This window comes from Lichenostomus cassidix, chromosome 7 (genome assembly GCF_008360975.1).
Source record: "Lichenostomus cassidix isolate B80296 chromosome 7, HeHo_3.0, whole genome shotgun sequence".
Taxonomy (NCBI): Eukaryota; Metazoa; Chordata; class Aves; order Passeriformes; family Meliphagidae; genus Lichenostomus; species Lichenostomus cassidix.
In genome coordinates this window covers 34587744-34612687 of record NC_139488.1, presented here as the reverse complement: position 1 = coordinate 34612687, position 24944 = coordinate 34587744, and the positions used below count along the sequence as shown (strand labels likewise).

The 24944-nt window shown below is 40.6% G+C and overlaps 1 long non-coding RNA gene across 1 annotated transcript; it reads right to left on the bottom strand.

Annotated features, from left to right (window-relative positions):
* Window positions 1-1542: 1542 nt before the first annotated feature.
* On the bottom strand, window positions 1543-9850 carry LOC146434940 (uncharacterized). Its single transcript, XR_014853554.1, has 7 exons — window positions 9742-9850; window positions 7195-7300; window positions 6446-6577; window positions 5279-5427; window positions 4679-5186; window positions 3881-4040; window positions 1543-1895 (listed from the first exon to the last, which is right to left on the bottom strand). It is a non-coding gene; the product is annotated as an uncharacterized LOC146434940 (long non-coding RNA).
* Window positions 9851-24944: the final 15094 nt, after the last annotated feature.

Below are 24944 nucleotides of genomic sequence, written 5' to 3'. Positions count from 1 at the left end.
CAACACTGCCTCCATCATTATAGGACAAAATAACACAGAATAATTCTATCACCTTCCCTCGTGCAGCTTTTGAACATGAGTCTCTTTGATATTAGAGCCAACTTAGTCAACTCACTGTAAGGGCACTCTTATATAAGAAAGCGAAAACTCATCAAATTCATAATTCAGCTTCAGCTGGTTCTGATGCTCAGTGGGCAGACATGAGCTCAGCTGTTTGCCTCAACAGAACAAACTTCATTTCCATTGACAGTAAATTTGGCCTTTACTTCACATTTTGGGAGAGAATCTTGAAAAACAACTTACACCAGGATGAGCTTTTTATTTTTTTCACCCTGTTTCTGAAGACTTCATTGGAAAAGACACTTATGTGGCTAGGTAGTAAGGCCTAGGTTGCAACTAAAAAACAAACATGAGCAAACAAACAAAAAAACCCAAAAACCAAAAAAAAACCCCAAAAAACCAAAAGAGGATATAAAAAAATTCACTTCTCAGTTCTAAAATTATTTGGTGTACAGTGAAACCTGAAACATACCACCAATATTAGGGCAAGATTTTCCATGGTTGTAGGTGAGCCAGGAGATGCACCTGTTAAATGTATAAATTCACTTAGGATGAGACACCCAGAGCCATGTGGTTGGTCCCCTAGAGCCACCTTACTATCAGAAATGCATTCAAAGGGTATTCTTACCTTCTCCGATCTTTGTCAGATAAAAATACAATTTATGGAGCTTCAGCTGCCCCATAGTTAATGGCAAAGTTATATTTATTTTTTAGCACTTGAAGATCTGGCCTGATTAAATAAAACAGCCAATTAGGAAAGACTACTCATTTATGTAAGCCATATAGTCAGTATGTTCTCCCTATCACCACAGAGACCAGATGATTTTTCCCATCACAGGTCTCTAGTTCAACACTTGCTCAAAATTCCAAATTTGAGAAGTGCCACAATTTTGAAAGATTTCCCTGAGAGCCAGGCATGGAGAATATAGGTGCCTTTCCTCAGGGCAACATCTTATTTAGATCAGGAGATCATTTTCCTTCCCTGCTCTTGAAAAACATTTTGCTATTCACTCGGTGTGTCCTATTAGCAGAAAATAGAGAAAGTTCTGATGCATCATAGCACGCATCTGAAATTCTAATTAACAAGAAGTCATCTGTAGTTGTCCAACATCATATTATTAATTCACAAAGCAATAAAGGGATATATTTCAGACTGAATGAGAAAATAGGTACTGAATGGGGTCAGAATATTTCACTACACATAATTTGTCATGATCTTTAACTATTTCGAACCTACGGAAGTCAAGTTGTACAATGCCTTACCATGAATAGAATTTCTCACCTATAAAAAGCAGTTACACCACTATGATTTACTCTCGTGAACTTAAAACCTAAATTAGTTCTAAATCTGTATAACCCAGGGTTGCATAAGGAAGTATATTTTTACTCTGAATATGTAGACTTTTGCCCTTTATGCATCTTTGAGAAAGGAAGGCTCTTCTAGGGCCACTATAATATATAATATATATATTTTATGGTATGTTTTCTGGCATTATGATCAACATATAAATTAATTGATTTTAAAATTGTATTCAGTAACAGTAGTTTTGATAATTAAAAAAGCACATCTCAGTTTAATTCTAACCAACTTTAAATTCCAAAAGTCTTAGGAAGACCTTTTTTTAACCTATACCCCAAAAATGCAGGTTTTTCAAAATTCATGGCCACTGAGTAAAACTTTTTTCTTCCTGCTTGTTTCAAAAAATTAACTTTGTGGTAAAGTGTGGGGAAACCCAGAATGATTCATTCATTCATCCATTACTTTTCCAGCAAGAGGTTGCTCAGTTACTAGAATTTCATACAGTTAGTGCTCTGAGAGTCCTTTAAATGCACACCTGTAAAAGGAAAGTAAAAACAAATCAAAGTTAAGTTGACTGGCTGGAACAAAATGCTTAAGTCAATATGTCAATGGCTCATCTAGTCATCATTTAGCCATTACCTGGGAGACAAGGACCTCCTACTACAGCAGATATTTTATTTATTTTTAATACAGATTTACCACTGCCTCAGTTCTGCAGACACATATGAAGCCAAAGTCATTCCAGACTTGCCTTGTCACACTGTTTACTCCTCATATTTTATTTATCCCTGTTTGCTCTTTACATTGGTTACAGAGATAAACACACACAAACATTGCCATGTTCAGCAAGTTTAGTGCAACAGCAAGAGAGGGCAAAAGCCATATCTCCCATTTATAGCATCCTGGAGAAAGTGACAAAATAATAATTCTCCTAAAGAAGAAAACCCACATAATACAAGATTTTCTTTGATTTAAATGTTGCCTTGAAGATTAATTCTGCAAAGTTTAGAAATATTTTGAAATGTTTCTTCACCCCATGAAGACGTCAAGTGAAAATATGTTTCCAGTACAAGTTTAGAGGTATAAACCTCATTGTCAGGTGTTCAACATAAAAGAAAATAAAGCTTAAGAACATAAGAGCTATGACTGAGGAAAGAGACAATTTGGGGACCCTATGGACACACAGGGCCTGATCCTTGTATCCTACTGGCACAAACAGAAATCCCAAATCTGTTCAAATCAGTGGTTTTTCACCAGGGATCAGAAATAGAGTTGTTGCCTACATGCATGACTTTTACTGGAAGCCACAAAACTTCCCCAGAAAAGTAACTCCCGGGGTGACTTAGGCAAAGCACATCTGAGCAGCAAAGGCTACTTGGTCGTAATTGTGACAAAGCAAAGTGTTTCACTCTGGTTCCTGAGCTGGAACAGATGACTATTTCTTCTTTTAAGGAGATGAGAGTAAAAAGGGAGCCAATCCCGTCTCTGGAAGAAAAGCCTACGACGCAACCTCAAAATAAATACGCTTATTTGCATATACAAACACTATATGTACCCACTAATATCCCTTCCTTAAACCGTGAGGAATATCACATATGCTACAGCTCACACCAACCAGAATAATGAGGGAGGTGTTGGGTTTTGATATTTTTATAAGTTCATATAACTCCACAGTCGAAGCAACTCTAGGTTCATCAGAGCTATCACATAAGAAAAAGGGACTTATCAAAAGCAAGTTTGTTTAATCATCAGCTGCCTTAACTTCAGTCCTCTCTCCGACCTGTATGTCTCCAGGCTGTGCTGCAGTCTGTATTGCAGCCTAATCACACAGAAAGGCAAACTCTGAACAGCTACTGTCACCTCCCTCTCTCTTTTCCTTTCCCAGCAGGTTAAACGTGGAAAACGCTAAAAATCTCCTGGGAGTGCGTCTAAAAATGAAGTGTAAATAGGTAGGGGGGAAAAAAAAAAACCTATGAGAAAAAGTGTTATGGAAGGTGTCTGAATGGCAAAGTGCAAAGGGTGACAAGAAGAAAATTGTGATGGCACACAAAAGGCGAGGGAACAAGAAAGATGCGATACAATAGATAGCTGGTGAGAGCCTATCCACTGCCTGGTTGCTCCTGTTCCTCCCCCTCAATACCTTTTTTTTTTTTTTTTTGTTATGATAAAGGACATTCATGATCAGTAACAATGTTATAATGATAGTAAATGCGGGATTTAAGGTATATAAAACCTTCAGCCAACATTAGAAAGCCACCAAGGGGGAGTTACCTTGCACAAGGTTCTATTTAGTGATGGCTCCACTCTTTCACTCCCTGACTGCAAATCAGCATTTTTAGTGGACAATAGGCTCAGCAGTGGCCTTATGATTGCCTCTTTTCAAATGGAAATGGCTATCCTAACTCCTCTGCCAGGTTTTTCTTACTATAGCACAAATTGCAGTTTACAAGGCTCTAAGGGGGGAAAAAAAATCTTAGCTGAATATCTTTTTTTTATTCGACAAACTGACATGTAAATTACCCTTTAAGTGCTCCACTCTAGGGCTCTGATCATCTCCTAATTGTCACAGTCAATTGTAGCCAACAGTCTCTTCAATCCCAAGCGCTTTGACAACAAGCATAAGGATCAAAGCAGAATCAGCTCCCTTCAATATCCTTCTGTTTAGGATGCTACAAAAAGCCTGAAAAAGAAAGGTGTAAGGGCATTAGTGGAGAAGGAACTGAGAGGAGAAAGTACTATAGCAGTCATTTTCTTCTTCACTAATATTATATATCCTTATACACTCTGTTATCCCATGTTCAGCATGAATACATAAACATCCCAGAGAATAAATGTGGTTCAAAACCACTCGGATATATTACTACTTAAAAATAAATGCATAATGCATTTCTGCTGCTTCCTGCATGCCTCCCTTCAACTTTCCCTTCGACTCTGGGAACAAATGCAACAGCAATTATTTTTGAAGCAATTTTTTTTTTCCCAGCACAGTCCTACAGTGTCTTCCAGGATGAGTGGAGTTGCAAACCAGCCTATCCCGATGGAAACCCATCCCAAGTTGCATTCACGGGGCTGGTATGACTTAGACATGAAGCGGGTTGTTTGTGCAGCTCTGCTTTTGCTTTCTGAAGTGCCTATAACCCTAGGTCAGGCAGAGGCTGGAGGAAAACCCTCTCATTCAGTTGGAGTCCAACTCTGAGAACAGCCAGTTTCAGTCGCATCCAAAACGACTGGGAAGAAATACAAGAATAAATTCAGCACTTCTCAAAGCCCGCCCAGGGGGAAGAAATTATTTCCCATAATTCTAAAAAGAAGATCCACCTTTTATTGTATTCCAGACCACTTTAAATCAGCGGCACACTGCATCACTGAAATTTTTGTACTGGCTGGCTGTGTTTGATGATACAAGCCTGCTCGCTCTGCAATACGCTTTCAAACCCTCAGTGCCTCGCAGACGCCTTGTTGAAGTCGTGTTTCCAGGGAATAGGAGTAAGGAGGAGCTATTCTGAGTCACATTTTTTACTTCAAAACTTGTGCGTCTTCACAAACGTAGCAGCAACTCCCACAGAGGCTCGCAAGCAGCTTCTGCCATGCGGGCTGCAGGGGAGGAATGGCACTGCTCCTGCAGGAGATGTGCTGCTGGAGTGGGTGAATGCTGCAGGAGAGCAGGAGACAGGCTGGGCATGAGCCAGAAGGATCTCCAAATGGATATCCAGGCTCTGCAGGGTTAGGCAGTTGGAGCCTTTGGGCCTTTCTGACAGTATTGATGCCATAGAGAAAACCAGCAAAAGGCTTCATGCATTTTCCCAAAGCTCTGTCCATCCTACTCCTGAAAAAAATGCAGGTTAAATCCCTCAAGTAAAGCAAAATGGGAATTTGGAGGGCAAAAGCTGTTTACTTCTTCATAAGAAATTAACTCACCTCTCACAGCTATTTCTGAGGAACTTAACATTGCTGGAAGATGATGCACATTATCCATCGTCTCACATGACACTGAAGGAATAGTTGGATGAGACAGCTGGATGAGCTTAACAACCTGCTGCCCCCATCATGCTTTCCACACCCAAATTCTGTGTAGAGGATGAGCTGAGTCAAACTTACAAACCAGCAGAAAACCAGTAATTTGTGTAACAGGATGTAAAGGCAATGGGTTTAAGGTAGATCTGCCTAAACCATCACCTTCATCACACTCCCCAAAGACCAAAAGGTTTAAGATGCAAACAAAAACTCTGTTTTTACACAGAGAAGACTCTGAGCTTGTAGGGAAAGATACAGCAGAGATACAGCAAGGCTTCCTACAGAGCTGCCTCTTCACCCAAATGTGGAGAATACAAAGGTACAAAGAGTTGTGAGAGAGTGATTTTGATAATGAATAGGAAAAAGAAGTCAAAATTTCTCATGGGAAAGATATTTAAAAAACTGGTGATTGGGAAACATCAAAAGCACTCATTTGAGTCATGTCGAAATAATATAGAAGGTTAATCTAATATATAATTTAAAATAAATACAAACCCAAAATTACAAAATTGAATTGAAACATTTGTCTTGTCAAGCTGTTTTGTTTCCATAATATCAAAGGAAAATATTTTAACTCTTTCTGACCAAAAATTTCACTGAAAAAAATGGTTACTCCCAAGAAAAATTTCCAGCTTAGTGAAACACACTTTGCCCAACAGCAAATTTGCAAATATTTTTCAGCATTGTATAAAGATCAATATCCTCCCCAGCTAAACTCTGACATGACTAGTAAAAACATATAAAATATTTTCCTAGTTATTACAATATAAAAAGGTAAATCCCATTATTTTCTAGGAAGATTATTTCAAGACACTAGGACACCTTACAAATTAAACCTTCCCAACATCAGCAAATTTGTGGCTGTTTAGCTCAGTAAAATTAATTTGACATATAAAGATATTTTCACCTGTTCATTTACACACAAGAGGTGCCACATGCCAAGAAAAAGCTGGAAAATCACCTGGATTTTAATTAACTTACTGCTAAGATTATTATTACTATTACTTAGTTATACAACAGAAGCATTTCCAAATAATAGGACAGCTAACACAACCTGGACTATTTTCTCACCTTGCTTGAAAACACCTCCCAAGAGTTATTCCATAAAAACTCTTGGTTCCAAGCTCAGTTGGTGGAGTTGCTGCTGCTAGTCTCCAGAGAGTTGAGTAGCACAGCAATCCTGGACATTTTCCTTGCTTCCAGCTGGTGAATCACAATGAAGAAGGTTAAAACAATATGCTTTCCCTATCAGAACTTTTTCATGGAGATAATTGCTGCAGTGTTTGCAAAGTACAGATTTCATCACCAGAAACTAGTAGAGGCTCCATATGACAATCAATAGAAGGAGATAAGTTCAATGAGAGGGTTTTCCCTTAAAATAAGGGACACGTGGAAAAAGTTGAAAAAACCCTGCCCTATCACAATTTTTTTTTCCAACACATGGAACAGCAGTAGGGATATTTGATGCACTAAACAATTTGCTGCACATGGCCATTTCATCATACTCCAGAGCTGCACTTTATTACAGGTGATTAACAACTGTCCTGCATGACTGTAATGAGGAAAAAAGTCCCACAATGCTGCTTGTGCACTGGAGCAGCCTGCAGGAAATTGGCTCCTCCAGCTGCCTCCCACAAGCCATGGTTCTGCTGGGCTGCAGAGGGTTTCCTCTGCATGTGGTACCCCAAAAAGGGTGCACTGAATGCTGACCAGAGCTTGGGTTACTGAGAGGCTTCTGGTGCCCTTTCCTACAGACTCCAACATAACCCCCCAGCCTGGTTGTAAAGGAAGGGAATAATAGTGCCCATTGTGCTGCTGACATTTCTCTCAGAGGGGGTGGCTCTTCACCAAGCAGTTGTGTTTCCTTATTTAGTTCTCGGCCACAAGCATCGATTTTTGCAGGCCTTTTTCTTTTTTTGTGCACTTCTGAAAAGTAAAAGGATGAAAAGTTACATTTTGGAAGCCTTGGACAGAGTCAAAGCATGGGCACTGATGCGATGTGGAAGTGTGAGGCCACAGAACAACTTCAGGACTATTGCAAGGCTCCTGATGCAGCTGTTAAATCACTGACAATTAACTAATGTGCTCTGGTCATTAAATCCTTGTTCAACTCAGCCTTTCAGGCAACAAAGACAAACTACTTCCCTCTGGGATGCCTTGCAGGTATCCATGCTGAGTTTGTTAAAAGTGTACATCGAGTCATTACCTCTGCAGAGCCATGTGAAGTGCCTTCAGAAGACCTCAGGAAGCCATGGGAGGTTGGCTCACCTCAGCTGGGACTTGCTTTAAGCAGCTCACATGTCCCTTTTTAGGTGATTATTTCTAGCTGGTACTCAGGGTGGGATGGTGATCACAGTTCCTCCTGTGCAAAGGCTGAGGTTCATGCCAGCAGTAATAGGACTCGTGCTGAAGGAGCTAAATTGTACACAATTCCTTGCTTTTGGGGGGAGAAGAGGCATTTTTTGGTGTCTTCATAGCTCATTAGCACAGTTTCTACTGCAGTTAGCTCAACTGCACAGCTCCCACTCCAGCCACATCCTCCTAAGCCCAGGAAAACATTCCAAAACTATTTTGCAGGAGAGGACATAGAGGCTCTTTTAACAGTGGGATCCAAGTCTATTAAAAGCTAATGAGATGTGCTGTCCAGCGAACTCACCAAAGTCATGAAAAACTGGTGTCAGAGCCAGGGCCACGCAGCAGCAGCTCCCAGGGCCTAATCTGTGCTCAGGCAGTTTGGTATCACAGAGACCTTCCTGCTTTTAACTCCTGAGAGGTCACCTCCAGGCAGCTAAACACACACCAAGGACACTTAGCTCCCTCCCAGGCTCCTGCATGACAAAATCCAGAGCAAGGGCATCATTCACGGGCGCCACCATTGGAAGTGGGTTGTAAAGAAAGCTGTTTCAAATAACAACCAGAGAGTCAGAAAAAATCATGTCTGACCACATGTGTGTTAAGAAGAATATTGTGCAGCATTTATCAGCCCAGACAGGAGCTTGCCTCGCAAAAACTGGTTTCAATATAGGAGTTTAAGTATGCAGCAACTGATAGAGGGAATATAGACATTATTTTACAGGGGGAGAATTTCTATCTATTGCTAAGCTGTAATTTTAATTGACATTAAGCAAGAAGAACCACAAGAATAGAGCAAGTGCCCATTTCTCACAGCACATCTATGTCATGTAGAGCTGCTCAGGGCTCGTATACCACCAGTTTAGAAACATGTGTAATTGCTTATGGTCAGCGTGGAACCTCTGCCAGATCACACATTAAACAGATAACCACTATTATTATAAAAGCAACTTCCTTGACCTCATATTTTGGTCTGGCTCTGAATTCCTGTACTTTACCAGTTTGGTTTGCTGCATTTTGCCAGCCTTCTGCCTCTACATGTCATTTTCTACTCCTGTAAGTGACCGGTGCAGTGGAGAACTCACTCTAAAAATGCATATTTAGCACATGAATAGAATAAATTCAAGAAATATGATCACAGTTGCTCCTGTAATGTTTTTATAAACACAGAGTCTCTGCTTTTTTATTATAGTTAAGGTACAGTGTGTTATTTGGCAGAGGAATCTGACTTGAAAATGTAAAAGGTTCAGGCAACCACACATTTGGAAGTAGAAATCTTTCCTTAAAACAAGGCTCTGGTGTTTAAACATAGCAAAATTTCTGGAAACTTCAGTTTCTCAAAGTCTGCCAAACCTCCAGTCACATGTAACATATTCTTGGGGCTTACATATAATGCTTCAAGTAATAAACAACATCTTGTTTAGAGCAGCATGGAAAAAAAAAAGGGGAAAACATTCATTAGGAGTCAAAGCTCTATACCAGTACTGAAAACAAAACAAGTTTCTTGCACTGAAACCTCAGCATTACTTTTATGATGGATTAAAAAAAGATTCAAGTACTCTTCACACCTCTAAATATTGCAGTTAAAAATTGTAGGTTAAGTTCTCACAGCAATTAAATAAAATATTCTATAAAAGAAATAAAATACACTCACTGAAGCACACTCAGGTTTTCAGCAACAGAAAGAAAAGTTCTGATCATCTTAATTGGGTAACAGGATGAGTTACACACTGTACATAACTATAGGTCATCAGTAGCCCTTCAGTGCTCCCTGTACAATTCATTTATCGTGCATTTTTTATTCAGGAACAAGGCTGGATTTAAAAAAAAAACTAAGTCGCTTCCATACGAAGGCTCATCGTGCAGAATATTCACAGCTTAAATATATGCACAGTCATCTCTACTAGTCAGACACCATTTCAGTCCTCTCATCAGAATGCACATTAACAGAATGAATTTGAGATACAGAAATAGCACACCGCAGCCAGGCCTGAAGTATGGGCCCTAATACCTACCTCACTGGGATCTAGTCAGGTTTAATTAATTAATGCTTATGAAGCACTATGAGCTCCTCAGATCATCACTTCAATTCATTATCACCCCCATTTGTTTTGTGTCCCACTTCCCCCCTTAATTCAACAGTGAATTTCTTTTGGAAAGTGTTGCATTTATAGAGTAATGAACAGCTGAAAGCAGTTGGAGTGATTTCACAGGAGTATAAAAGGGAGCAGGAATCCTTCTCCTTCCTTCCTGCTTCAGTCATTTAGCATCAGGTCTCAGAGGATCACGAAGCTTCGTGGTATGCAATGCTCTTCTAGAAGTCACCTCTGACCAAAACTGTGTCAAAATGCAGCAGGAAATGATGAATGGTAGGATTTAACATTAAAACAATTGGCTTTAGACTGGGGAACTTCTTTGCTTGCATTTATGATAATTAAAGATGGGCATGAGCCACAATGCTCAAAAGGGTGTGGATGCAGGCACTTGGTTCTTCCCTCGTCTCTAATAATTATTAGATACATTGGATGGAAATAGTTGGAAAGAAAATCAATAAGAGAATGAATCAAGAAAATTAATGGCAATTTCAAATACTTACAAGTATAGGATTTCACTCAAGGCCAAGACAAGATAAAATTAGTACTGTGTATTAAAACAAAACAAAATACAGTTTGATCAAACTGCCATTCAGTGAAATCTTCTTCAAGGACTTCAGATTCTGGCATTAAATAATTTGGGTTACAGAACTTAACAGGGAAGAAAAGAAAGATTATCTGGTGAAACTCCAAGGTTGCTATAGACTTTCCAAAGAGAAACCAGATTAAGACAAAAAAATTACTGGTGGAGGAAAGCTGATAAAGAAGACTAGAATTTGATAATGGAGGAATTTAATTATTCAGGTATTGATTGCTATGATAACTTTGTGGAATCTAACAAAGTTTGTTTGTAGCAGCAATGCTATTAGTCCAGTAACTGAGCCCTGTGCTTGGAGCTGGGCATGTGTGCTGTTGTAAAATTAATTTTAATTATAAAATTTAACTTTAATCACATTTCATGTCAATATAAGTTTAAAAGTTAATGATAGAGAGTTCAAACTTCACTATGATAAAGATCCTCATAGATTTAAAGGATAAATCAATGGAAAACATTCTTATCATGAAAAGCTTGGGAGATTCACAAAGTGAATAGACTTGGGTCAAAGAACAATTAAAGCCCAAATATGTTCTTATTCATTTAAAGAAAAAAATCTTACAAAAAACAAAATAATTCATAGAACCAACGGCGGGGGGAGAGGAAGTGTGACAATAATGTGCAGTAGTGGCAATGTGAGAGTAGTGAACCAAAGAAAAGCAAATATGCTTTAGTGGGGGGTGCTTAGTGGTTATTCTGATTTAAAACTTCTTCCTACTGGACTTCAAAGGTGGGACCTCATCTTTCAGGACTCACAAATGCAGTTTTTCATTTAGATACTTTTGTTGCTGACATACCAAACCGAGAGCTTTGCAGTTTATAAATGGAATTGGCCTTGTGCAGAAGAGTAGTTTGCAGTTCCATACGTTGTGTATTTAAACACAAATATTGTATATTGTGACTTAAGCAATATGATTGTGAGCAAGATCTCCCCCAGGATGGAGGAGTTCTCCCCCAGCAAGAGGAGTGGGCAGCAACCACCAAAGTCTATAAAAGGTGAGATCTTGGTTTAGGTTTCCTTCAGAGCAATGTTAAAGCTGCCTGGGTTTTCCCATGGGCTGTACACACATTTACACCACCAGCTTAGGTGAAAATAAGCTCAAGTGGCTGATCCTGAGCATTTTACAACACTGCAGCCTCTCCTCTGCCATGGTGAGAGGTGTCTGTCCCTGCTGGGTTAAGGACCACCAGAGGATTGGCATGTCCAGGCTGCTGAGTGATGCATGCAGAGCCTGTGTTGTCCCCAAACCCTTCCTGGCTCGACTGAGAGTTGTTTTGCTTGTCTCTTCCCTTGGATTGTTCAGAAATCTCAACTCAGATCCAATTGCCCTCTCATGTTTTTCCACAGGTGAGTTTAGGGTAGTTCCAGGTGGGTCAAAAGCTTTCCTATTAGACTTGTTTTCTCATTGATTAAAACAATAGATTAATTCTCTCATTAAGAAAAAAAATCATCCTTCAGAGCAAAACTCAATTTTCATTTAAAAAAAAAAAACAAACTTGGAAAAAATTAAGGTTTTGGTTTTCCATGAAAAATGTTTCTGTTTGGAACCATAGCCGCGATGGTTGTTCCTCATCATGGTTTATAAGACAGAGTATAATTCAGGCAAAATATCAGCAAACTTCAGCAGAGAGGATGTGGCACCCCAACTCCAGCACCTTTTAAACAGGTCAAGTGAGAAAGAGATCATACAAATTCCATTAGTTTTAGTCTTAAATTTTTCATTTGGTTTCAATTCAAAGGGAGGGACTGTTTCCTGTGTAAAATGTTAGCTTTCCAATATTAAAATCAATCTAAAGCATGAATCTAATATTAATCAACCACTTACTGTATTTACCAGAAATTGCCAGGTTCATCATTGTAATAGAATGATCTGCAAATGGGAACAGAAAGCTGGGAAGGAGAGTAAACATCCTAAAATAGTCAAATAATGGAAAAATAAAGTAGAAGAAACTGCTAGTCCAAAATAAAATATTGCATACTACATATAATTTAGAATTAAGAATTTAGCATTAAGAATTGTTTTTGCAGCAGCAAATAAAAATATATTTCTTGAGCCAAAAAAACCCATAAGAAATGTGGGTAGAGACCTGTAATAAATCAGAAATGTTAAGAAGCATCCCAACAGTCATTTTGATCTCTTGGCACTGAAGTAAAGTAAGCACAGTGCATAAGGGTTAACTCCTCAGCTCACATAAATCAACTTAACACCATTTAAGTTAGCAAAATGTATTCAAAGTCAAATTCATTTACTCCAGCCAAAGATCTGTCCCTAACTCTATCCTTTGCATTTTATACTGCATTAACAATTTTAACATATTCAGCTTTAAATCCCAATATACTTCAATATAATCTCCATTACATACACACACTTTTATGTAACATGCATATGCAGAGGAATATATACATATAAAATTATTTTAACTCATAATATAAACAAATTAACATAACACAATTCGTGGCTATGAAAAACAAAAGAGGAACAGTTTTGCCGGATTTAGTGGGGAAACACACTGAAAATCCTAATTTGAGCAGAGTCAACCAACCTGGATTTATAAGTAGGAAACCTTGCTCAAATGATTTGTTGGAATTTTTCAGAGATATCCCTGCCAAGGTAGACAAGAAAAGTACTATGGATGGTATACTATATGCCTAGACTTTCAAAAGAGTGATAAGATCCTGCGCTGGAGATTAGCAGCAAGGTACAGAGCCACTGCATAAATGATAACAAACTTTAATGAACTGATAAGAGTCTGCAAACAGCATTCACCCAGTGACTTAGAGATTGGCAGTCAATACAGGCTAGAGCCCCGGTCAGGTTGGGAGCTTGTCTGCTCTCTAATCTATGCAAAAGAATTAGATCAGAATATCAAAGGTAACGTATCAAACCGTGCCGGGGACATAAAAGTGACAGGGGCTGTGGCAGCGGTTGTCTCACTCGGGCTATAAATGCGAGATGCAGATCAGCAGCAAATGCAGCATCAGCAGCCCCGGGATGGCCGTGCAGAGCCCGCAGCTCGGCGAGCAAAGTAAACAGGTTTTTCTCTCTCAGGGCCAAATGTGAAAACAGGCTCCACGTGGGCACAGCGGTGGGAAGGAGCGGTGGAGGGTGTTTTGGAAGGGGTGGAGGGAAAGCCAGGTGCTGCTTGGAGGGAAGGCAAGAGCTGGAATTGCAGCAAAAGGGAGGAATAGATAAGAGGGTGCTTTGAGTCTTTTAATCCCTCGGAGATGGGGAGTTTAGAGGAGATTTAAATCTTTGGAAATTAAAAAAAAAGAAAAGCCAAGCTTCTTTTCTATCCCAGTTTAATGGATAAGTGTTTGGGTAAAACTTTCTATCCCAGGAATATAATTATGATTTCCTATAAGGTCTGATGGCAGAACCAATGCTGTGTCCCTGGAACCCAAGTGCCACATAGTTTTGGAGCAGTGCAGTCCCTTTCTGCCCCAAAGGTGACAGGTCTGGCCAGAAAAACTCAGCACAGCCAGCAGAGCAGGGCACAGGGCAAAAGTCTTGGAGTTCATCTCTGTACTACCAGAGCTCAGGGCTGTGCTGGAGAAGCTCAACAGCCTTCCTGATGTTTTTTCAGAAGCACCAAAGGTGCTCCTAAATTCCATTTACAAGAGTGTCTCCACACTGGGAAACACAACTTGCAGTCACTTTCAGTGGTCATTGAAAATGAGATGTGCCTCCTAAACCTTGGAGAGGTTTTGGGTACCCTGGACCTCACTATCAGTAAATTTTTTTTATATTGCCCATTGACCAGTCCATGAAAATAAACTGCCATAGAGGCAAAAAACCCAAGATCAGAGTTCCAGTCTGGTGGGGAGGTCCTTCACCTGACAGAAGGTTATCTACTCTGATAAATTTTGATGAAAAAATAAAATTAAAAAATTGCTGAACCAGACTGAATGGATCCACTTCATATGAGGTTAACGAAGAGTTTTCAGTTTCATTTTGTCCTCTGATAACTACACAGAATTTCACCAGGTATTTGAATTAAACCAGCATCGGCTAAGAATGGGTTCTGCTCACTAAGACTTTACTACTTTTATCAACTTTTACACCCATGTTTCTTCAAACAACTTGTCCAACACTAGATCCAAATTCTGTTGACTTTACTGCCACATCTACTTCACTCATTTTAAAGAATCAGGTTTCAACAGCAAGACTGAAAATGTTTGGCCTCATGAGGATTTATTGTAACTGTACAAAAATTAAAATTTCAGCTTATTATTGCACACATTTTACCAATTATTCCTTTATTATCTTTATGGAAGGACCCTCACAAAAAGTACTCTGATGTTGTGGCACTCACTACACTAAATTCCACTTTTTCAAACCAGTGTCTTTAGACAAGGAATAAAAATTCAAGATATTTAATCTGTGGGTGCTCAAGAGATGCCATGACAAATGCTTTTTACATCCCTCATTGCCTTTGTCCAGGCTTAAAGTGGCATTTTCAACTCCTCTTTGGATCACCAGCTCCCTGGTAAGTATGGATTCATCCTTCAAGATTCAAAGGTAAAATTTTTTTTAGACTTTTACAGGGTTTTTTTAATCACTGTGGATCCTGGATCTGAAGCTTTTTATGTCTCTCATAGACTGATTGCTGATAATTTTTTTAACCAGCTGCATGCCCATGTTTTTATTTCTGTCATAACTGTTTCTTCACCTGCCTGAAACCAAGAGATTTCTAATTTTTCTTCCGTTTCCAAGTTTCTCAAAGTTCCCTGTCCACCCAGCACTGCCATCATAGTTCCTGAATAAAACCTCAGTGTTTCTCAACAGGCTGCAGAATTTCTTCCCCTAAACAACCTCGGCTAGCAGTGCCTCTTTTCTCAGGGGAAAATCTCTAAATAAATAAATAAATAAATTCAACTTTCTATTCATCGTAAAAGCAAGTTGCTTCCCTAAGCAAGAGGGCATGGCTAGATATCAGAAATAATTGTTAATATATTGGTTTTCTGACATTTCAATGCACTTAATTATTTTAAGAGTATTTTCTTGATCTTTCATCACAGTGATCTACTTTGCCTGCTTCCCACTTCATGCTTTACCAAAGTGGGTTTTTTTTTTTTTTTTCACCAGCCTACCAATCTTTGAAATTTGAAAAATCATTCAGGTTTATCTGTGCCTTGTGTTTCTTTCCCCACGGTTTGTGTTGAGAGCTTTAATGACATTCTCCTTTGAGTTGCCTCAGAGGAAAGGAAAGACCCAGGTTTTTTCACATGTCTGAGGAAGCATCTGTATGCTAATTCCCTCTCAACTTTGCAAGCAGAAAATTTAAAGGGAGATAGTTTTTAGCAAATGAAGACCAGTTAGTAGTTAGAAATCTTTGTAATGGTACCAATTTCTTGGGAGATTTTTTTTTCCTCTCACCAGATTTCAAGGCTGGTTTTGGACTTTACAAGATCATTACAAGTTAATTCTTGGCTCCCAAAAGTCCTGCTCCACCTTAAAAATTGTACTGAATCTGTCAAACATCAATTTTGAATCGATGCCAATTCAGTATAAATAAAGTGTGATATGGACACTCCAGCAAAGGATAGCCTGCAAATCAAAAGAGCTCTTATCACACAAGGAACGTGATAGATTTTTCTCCAGTAATTCCAATTCTGATCACCTATTCCAGAGAAGAACTTTAGTGACTGAAATAGGAATAAGATATGAAGCAATTGCTGCTTCCGGCTGTTGAAGATGCTTTATATAAATGAAGGCTGAGCCTAATCCTTTTTTAAAAAGACCTAAACATTAATATTTTCATAATTAGGTTGAGGACTGAGGTAGTGGTTGTATCTGGTGAGTTTAAAAAAGGGGAAAAAAAAAACCCCAGATTATGCCAATTAAAAATGAAAGATCTAAGAATAAACAGTGAATTCTTGCAGAGGGATCCAATTCACAGCGTAGTAGGCATTATGTCAAATAAAACCACAGAGTGAACTGAAGTATTAATGAACAGAAGAGATAGCCAGACATGTTTACACAGGCAGACAGGGCTGGAGGATATATCGACAACATGGGGAGGTGTGTTGTAATAAACTTGAAGGGGGACAGACTTGTTGGGCCAAGTGTCCCTTTCCTGTCCAGGAATTCCTCATGTCCTCATTACCCCTTCACCTCTGGACAGCTGCAATATTAAAATCTGGCTCCTATCTTAAGGAAATTGAGTTTAATGTCCTTAATTTCGCCCCCAGTCCACATATATCCATATCACAAAACAATCATACAATTTGGCTCGACGGACAGCGGCTGCTGGGGAAAGAGGCCCATCCTGGAATGGCAGGGCTGCATCTGTAGCCTGTGAAATACACACATGGTACATTCACACTTGTGAAAAACCATCTTATTTTCACTTTTTTCTTTTTTCTGGTATCTTTTGCACACAGAAATTCAATTACCAAAGCAGTTTTCGTGTTCCTATGTCATAGCAGTGGCCAAGTTGGACAAGAACAAGGGTGGCCTCCTGGTTTTCTCCTGTCTTCTTCCTCTCCAAGTGCAGCCTCAACAAGGAGCTTGATTCAACTCCCTTCTCTCTGGAGCACAGAGGAGGCTCAGGGTTAGGTGCTGCATCCATAGATTACACAGCAGGGAAAACATGAGTGGCATATTTTGGTCCTGGGAATTGATATGCAACTGCTCCGAACACCAAAGTCAACTGCTAAATAATCCGGAGTCAGAAAGGGGCAGAGTGGCTGTGGAGGGGGGAAAAAAAAAAAGGATGTGAAGGGGATAAAAATTAATCATCGAAAGAGTGTTATGTTTTATGTTAGTAAATCATTTTAACTAATTGATTACGTCATATCTCCAGCCAGGCTTCCGATTTGAAATCCTCAGGAATCGGTGGGCAGGGATGTAAGAGGCACTTGTTCTCTTCATCTGGAAAACATCTATATTGCTCATTTTCCAACATCTTGGGGTTTTTTCCTCTGTATCTTTATTTCAGGATATTTTTTAATGCTTTTGTGATGATTTTCTTCTCATCTGTTTGCTTGCCAACATGAGGGGCATAAAATAGTGTAAAGATACTTGAAGAGTATTGATATAAATGTCAATGTACTGGATGCATTTTGGGATGCAGAGAGGGGTGTAAGATGGAGAATAAGTCTGTCAGCTCACGGCAGAAGCAGCTGATTTGTAAATAACAAAATTGTAGGATTTATTCCTTTTGATGCACTGCACTTTTATTAAAAGAAAATCCCCTGGAAACCTCTGTAAATGGCATGAAACATATAATTAGACTTAGCTTTTTTCACCCTCTGCTTATTTAAATGCTCCGTAACTTCAGTGGTGATTCAGTAACAACTGATTTTATAGAAACATCTGACAATGAGAACAAATATTTGCAGTGTTTTCACTCTCTGCTCTTTATTTCTCCCTACGAGGCAGAGCTTGCCTTCCCTTGTGTGTGGATCGACGTCGCTTTCTCTGCTGCTCCCACCTCCAACTAGATCCACTTTCCAGCACTAAATATCAGATGTGGCTTTTTACCCCTTGTTTCTTACCTCCGAAATGCTACCCCAAAAATTCCTGTCTCCAAATTCCTCCCAAAATTGAGTGCCACCACCAGGCAGGCTTTGGCATCGGCGATGTCACTGCAGCCAGGCACAGCTGGTGGGTGCTGGTGGCACAGCAGCTCCCCAGGCACTCACCTGCCCCAAGAGAAGATATCCAAAGCTGTGCTGTGGTTGGATTTGTTCTCTTTCCCTGGGCTCCACCACTTCTGCCCTTTCCCTGCTCGGTAGGGAAGGAGGTCCTGCAAGCAGAGAGCCACCCCAGCAGAGACATGGGTGGCGATGAGTGACAAAGTCACCCAGAGTTGACTTTGCTGCCCTGAGCCTCAGCACCAACCCCCACGGCCATCAAAGCAGCCTGTGTGGCAAATTAATGTCACACGTAATATGTGCAGTGAGTTGGGCACATGCAAATGTCTTTACTTGCGGGATGTGGCTCAGTCAAATCATGGGACATGGAGCTGCAATTCCTAACTCCTGAAGCCAAGGACTCGCAGCAACCCAACCCAGGCTGCCAGAATTATTTTGGAGACCATTTTACCTCCTCCCTAACCCAAAATTCGGGAAGTCACATCCATTTATGACCTCTTTGTGGTAGACCCATTGGCAGGTGGACCCATTGACATGTGGACCCTCTTGGTGAACATCAAACAATATTCCCACATTCTGCCTCATGTGGTTTTTGGTCCCATTTCCAACCTGACAGAACAAGGGGAAACATAACAGTCAATATAGTCACTTCTGAATTAAAAAAAAAAAAAAGATACATAAAAAAGATAAAAATAGCCATTTTTAGAGGGTTTCAGGTTGAAGGTTGCTTGTCAGAATCCAAGAAGAGAGCAGCAGTTGTTCTGACACTGCGGTTTTCACATCCTTGTCAGAAATTTGAAGCAGGATAGCTGATGTGTGTTAAAAAAAGGATGGGAAGGTTTAAAATAGTTTAGATGCTGCCTGGAGCAAGTTTTCAGAGATATAGTAAGGAGCATTTGTAGGAGTGTACAGCACCTAAAACCATCCATTGGGGAAACAACGTGTCCTACTGTTGGTACCTTCAATACAATTGTGACCTGGAACACCTCAAATGACCCAGAGGTGAGTCAGAAAATTTCCCAAGAAACATTTTCAAAATGTAAATCAGGGAGGGAGCGACAACATGGAGAATGCTTTCATTGCAAGGGAAAAGAAAAAATCCTCTCTCCGGTTTTTGACAGCTCTAATAACCCAGAGTCTAAGATTTGGGCTTGGAAAGGGGCCAGTTGGCCAAGCCTCTATCCACAGACAGGCTGGAGATGATGCTGATAGTCAGAGGGAAGCAAACAGAAGACCTGGCAAGTCCTGTGCCACCCCTGACGAAGGGGATGTCTGCCAGCTCCTGGGTAAATCTGCAGTTTAGGTGTGCAGCAGTCGCTGGGTTGTGCCTCTGCCTCTCCTGGAATCTGATCCAGTCAGCAGCCACCCGCAGAACAGCAGCAATTTCCCAGATATTGGGCAATTCTGTACACGAGGAATTTCTTTGGGAACTGTGCTGCAGCGCCTAATTGTTTCAAATCATTTGGGATTTTTCTAAATATCTTCGTAACCCTTGTGTTTCTGTAGATTTTAAAATCTACAGCTAATCTCCTGAAGTCGTGGAAAGAAAAACATGTTTTCCCCCGGGGTGGGGATAAGAAATAATTGGGGCAATCTATTGACTCCAAAACTTTTGGATGGCCATGAAGATGTCAGCTTTGCACCCAAATTCTCTGCTGGCAATTTCACTGCTATTGACTTAATCAGGAGTCAGTGGGAAGAGTAGGGAGACACTAAGAAAGCCAGGAAAAAGGAAATTTGGTGCTCCATCCTTGGAAGTGTTCCAGGCCAGGGTGGATGAGACTTGGAGCAGCCTGGGACAGTGGAAGGTGTCCTTGGCCATGGCAGGGGGTGGAACTGGATGAGCTTTAAAGTCCCTTCCCACCCAAACATTCAGGTATTCTCAGCACTGAGCCCCTTCACCCCAGAACTTCTGCTGGGTGACCCCCAACCCCAAAAGGGATGTCTCCCTTTACAAAGAAATATGGGAGCATCTCGGCTATGTTGGCTTTCTCTCCTGATTTTAGACCCAAAAAGCAGAGGTTTAACCCCAATTCCCACCTCATCCTTTTGCAGGGAAGTCACTGCCATTGCCACCACCCTGCTGGCCAAAGAGGTGGCAGTTTTGGTCACTGGGCTCACAGCTCGGCCCTCCATGTGACAAGGATTGCTCAAGTTTGCCACTCTTGCTCTTACAAATTCAACCCCTCCTAGAAAAAAAAAAAAAAAAGAATAAAAAAAAGAAAAAAGAATCTGTTATCACTGAGCATATGCAACTGCTAAACATCCTATTCAGTATAACTTCAGCCTGTTCTGAGAACTGCGTTTCACAGTTTCTTTATGCAGTATCTGTCTGTCAGATATTGCCCACTACATTACCATAGTCTATATAATATACTTCCACCATAAAAAAATAATATATATACTTTGGGCATATTTTTTACTACTTGGTGTGAAAAAAAATGTATGTTAAAAGATTTCATTTTCATTTTGCATTGCATATGTACTATGTTCCTTGTATTAATGGCACTAAGAACATTTAAACATTGTGATGTATTTGGGCCTCCATTTTGGTGTAATTTCTCTAATCTTTTAAATATAAATAGTGCATCAATTTTAGATATTTCTAGAGCAGCCATCACCCTAGTTCTTCAGTATGACATCAAGGAGCCAGCAGGCTATACACAGAATATTTGAGTTCCCTGTACATTTAAAGGTTCCACTAAATAAAAATCCTCCGAAGCTTTAATTCCTTAATAAATCAAATAAGTGAAGGCAATTCTTTGGGTGCCAGGTGGGCAGCATTGCTGTAAAAATTAACCAATGGCCAGAGGACATGGAGCAAAAGCTACTTCTTTCACTCCTTTATTTAATTTTTCCACCTTTAGGGTTCTGGTTTTGTCCAGCTGCCCCTTCCTCCTTTCTGTTCCCTCTGTGGCTGAGCTGTGCTCACACCAACCCAACGCTGAGCAGGGTTGCACAACAAGCAGCATCCCTTGCACCCCTTTGCTGACCAACTTATAACTGATCTGCAGCTTCTGCTGTTCCTTTATCACCACCAGCTCACAGCAAGGTGGGGTCTTGAGGGCTGAGGTTTAGGCATATTAAAATACATCAAGAAAATACTGATGTTGGCTCACTGGGAGGACACGGTAAAAATTTATATTAAGAGTTTTGATGCTTTAAACACCTCAGATTGAAACAACTTTTGATCTTCTCACTAAGTGGCATATAAACAAGACAGGAATGCTATGTATCTGAGATGTTTCTTTATGGTTTCCTAGTTAACCCCACATGGGTTTAGGTAATGTGTGTGTTGCAGGGGACCTCACCACTGTATATAAGAAAACAAGGCCTAAATGTGCTCATATCCAGAGGATTCACCACCTTATTAATGCATATATGTCATGCATAGATTATTAACAGCTTCATAACTAGATAGGAACTTGCATTTCAATAAACATACTTTTACAAGTGCAAAGAAAAAAAGTTTTGCATTAGGATGTTACTTACTTCATGTCTTTGTCCTGGGAGAATGCAACTAAAGAAACCACATTTAAAATCAGACATTAGATATGCAAATATGTGTTCAGATCAGAGATACGAAAATTATTCAAATGATTAATTATTCATCATAAAAATGTCAATTAATAATTCTGAAGCATAATAGGCATCTTTCTAATGCATCTTTATTTTTCAAGCCTAAATACTGTTGAATCCGTGTTCAATTGCATTCTAACAAGTTTTTAAAAATTCAACAAAGTAAACAACCAACTATAAACAAAAGTGAGCTGTGAATTTTAATCACTGCCAACTGAGCCAAGACATGTGGCCAAACTTCAGCATTCATCCCAGAAGAGAAGGAGAAGCATCTCCAGCTCCTGGTGTGGGACAGTGGATGGAGGATGCTCATCCCTCACTGCTCTCTGCCCAATGTGAGAAGAAGTTTTGTGTCCTGTGGATGCTGTTCCCCTGCTGCAGAAACACAGACAGACATTGTGAACGGGAGCTGAGCAGCTCTAGGCCATCAGAAGTGACTTTATAAATGGCAAAATTAACAAAAACACATGAAGAGGTTCACTCTTAATGTTCAGGGACTCGCACAAGATCAAATATTACAGTGATCTGCTTGTTAGGAATGCCCAGGGATAGATAAATTAAAGGCAGACAATCTTTTCCCTTGCTTTTGGCTCGTATCCTATCCCTACATGGGTTTTCCGCAGAGGAACTCGAAAACTTTGGGAATGTTGATTCAAAAGGTTTCTTCCCAAATACCTCATCAGCGGGTGGGGGGAGAGTCATTCCCTGACCCTTTCTTCCTCTCCTCTGTGCCCTCTCCTCCACGTGGAAATTGGAAAAAAAAATAAAGGCTTTGCTTTCCAAATCTTAGTTTATAGGGACACCTGTATCAAGCAAAAGTATCCAGCAGCATCTTGGGTGCACATGGAGCCTTCCCTGCTCAGAAAAATTATTCCAGCCCATCTTATCCTTTACTACCACAGGTGACTGCAGAAAATAATCCCCCCAGGCATTTTTTTCTCTTTGGTTTGGGGGTTTTTTTGCAACCACAGAATTTTTTCGCAAGGCAAGGACATCTAGTATACCCCAGAGATCAGAGCATGAGAAGCAGCCAGAGCCCACAGGGATCCCAAATCTTGCAGGAGCAGCTCCCTCAGCGGAGCAGGACTGTGGGGAGGGAAGGATGCTCTCCCCAGGCTTGGCTGCAAGTGGGCACATCTCATCTGGGTCCCCTACGTGGGGATGTTTAATCCCTAATGTAGGAAGGATTCCACACTTTGGGGAAAATATTAGAGAGTTCTGGCTATAAAAGACCTCAAGGAAAAGCCTCAGAGCAGCTAAAGTGTATTTAGAGGTGTTAAACCTCTGTCTTCACCAGCATCTAAAATGTATTAGTCAAAACTCATCAGCCAGAACATCTTTGCTGATATTCCCTCAGTTATCCTCCTTCCACATGTTGGGCAAGAAATCACAGTCCCTGTTCCTCATCCTCCACCAAGGAAAAAGCAAACACACCAAAATAAATAAGGCCCTGAATCATCCCCCCAGCCCATGCCACTAAATCCCCACAAAGCCACCATGGCAGAAGGGCTCAGCAGAAGGCTCAGGTTCTCCAGGGCCTGTGCCCCAAAGCCCTTCTTGGTGTCTGGTCACCTCCCCTCTCAGTCAGAGCTAGGTGCCAGGGGATCCCAGGGGGTCTCTCCCTGCACAACCTCCTGCTCATGGTAAGGCTTGTCCCTGGCAGCAGGATTTGCCCTTGGCTGCTCCTACAGATTCACACAGGGATGGGAACATGGGGTTATCTCCAAGGGGCTTATCTTCACCACGATGTGTTTTGGCCGACAAAGGAAACCCACTGAGGAGCTGGAGGCAAAACAGCTTCTCTGTGGTTTTAACCAGGCAGGTTTGCATCAGGATCAGGCTGCCCTCGTCTAGCTCACTGCGTTTCCATGTAGGAAATCTTGAGGGAAAGAGGAAAAACCTGCCCTTAAAACCATCTCCAAGCCACAGTGCTGGGAGCTGTACACAAGGAAGGAGCTGGGGTTTGTGAGGATATTTTGGCTCTGCTTGCTTTTAAACTGATGGGGTGGGGGTGGGGGGGATTGGGTGTGCAAAAGTTTTAAAATAGAGCAGGGAAGAGGATGTGCATGGGGATGCTGATGGAGCAGGGTCTGGGATCCGGGCTGCCAGCACCACCCCAATAAAGGCAGGATCCATAGCCTGTCATTATTTCCATCTCCTAAAGAAGCTGCACACCCGTTATTAGTTCAGAGCCGGGCAGGAAATCATCGCCTGGATTAAGGTTAAATTCCATCTCAGAAGGGCTTAGCTGATTGCTAAATGTTTATGTGTCCAAAAATTAAAAACAAACAAACAAACAAAAAAAAACCCAACAAACACCCCCACATCTCACATTAAAATAACATCTAATAAGGTTGGGTGCTATGTCAGTCCTGCGAAGATGCGAGCAGTTTTATCTCCCCGATGCAAACCCTGCTGAGGCACTTCAGAGCTGGGGACACTGTGAGATTGAGGGCTGAAAGAACAGCCAGCAAAATTATGAATAGGGATTATCAGACTGTGCCGACATGTTTCTTAAAGCCCCTGAGCATCATCACACGCTCGGAGGGTTTGGTTTTTAGTGTGGCTGCAGATAAAGGTATTTTATTGATACACCATCGACAGCACTCCTGCCTATTGCGAGTTAGGCTGCAGCCTCTCATAATCTCCAGTTCATCCCCTCGTTTTGTAATCTGGAAATGGATGAACAATATGTAAGGAGTTTGTAATGGGATTAATTTATTTTGAGAACTTGTTGGTTGGTTTTTAGGTTTTCTCCTTTTCCTCCTAGAAAACGTGGGTGAGTGGAAATCGAGCAAGTCAGTAATTAGCATTCACTTTTTTCTCTTTCTTTCTTTTTATCATATGCATCTAAATTCAGTTTAGCTCTTTAAGGAATTGCCAGACTGCCCTTGATTTATAGGCAGTACCTTCTGGATCTGAGAGGATCTAATTCAAACTAATAATACTTGAATCAGATTTCAGGATATTTGCACTGTGCTATATATTTCATTAAGATATCATCATTCTGTGTGTGTGTGTGATATGTCTCTGTGTATACAGGTACACTTAGGCATGGAGAAATCATGCATCCTGCAGGAAAATCACGTTGGCATTCAGAGATTAGTGGCAAGAAAACTTTTAACAAAGCCACGATGACTTGTAGCAGGGTAAAAAATAGAAATATAAAATATAAATAAAAATAATAATTAAATACATTAAGGCAGCTTGTTCCCACCTTTTCCTAGCTGGAGATTGCAGCGGCAGCAGACCGCCAGAGCCTGCCTCTCCCTCCCCATCCGCCTGCAGCTCGGGGCTGAGCAGGGGGACACCCGGAGGTGCTGCTTCCCACCGGAGAAGGGGATTTGGGTG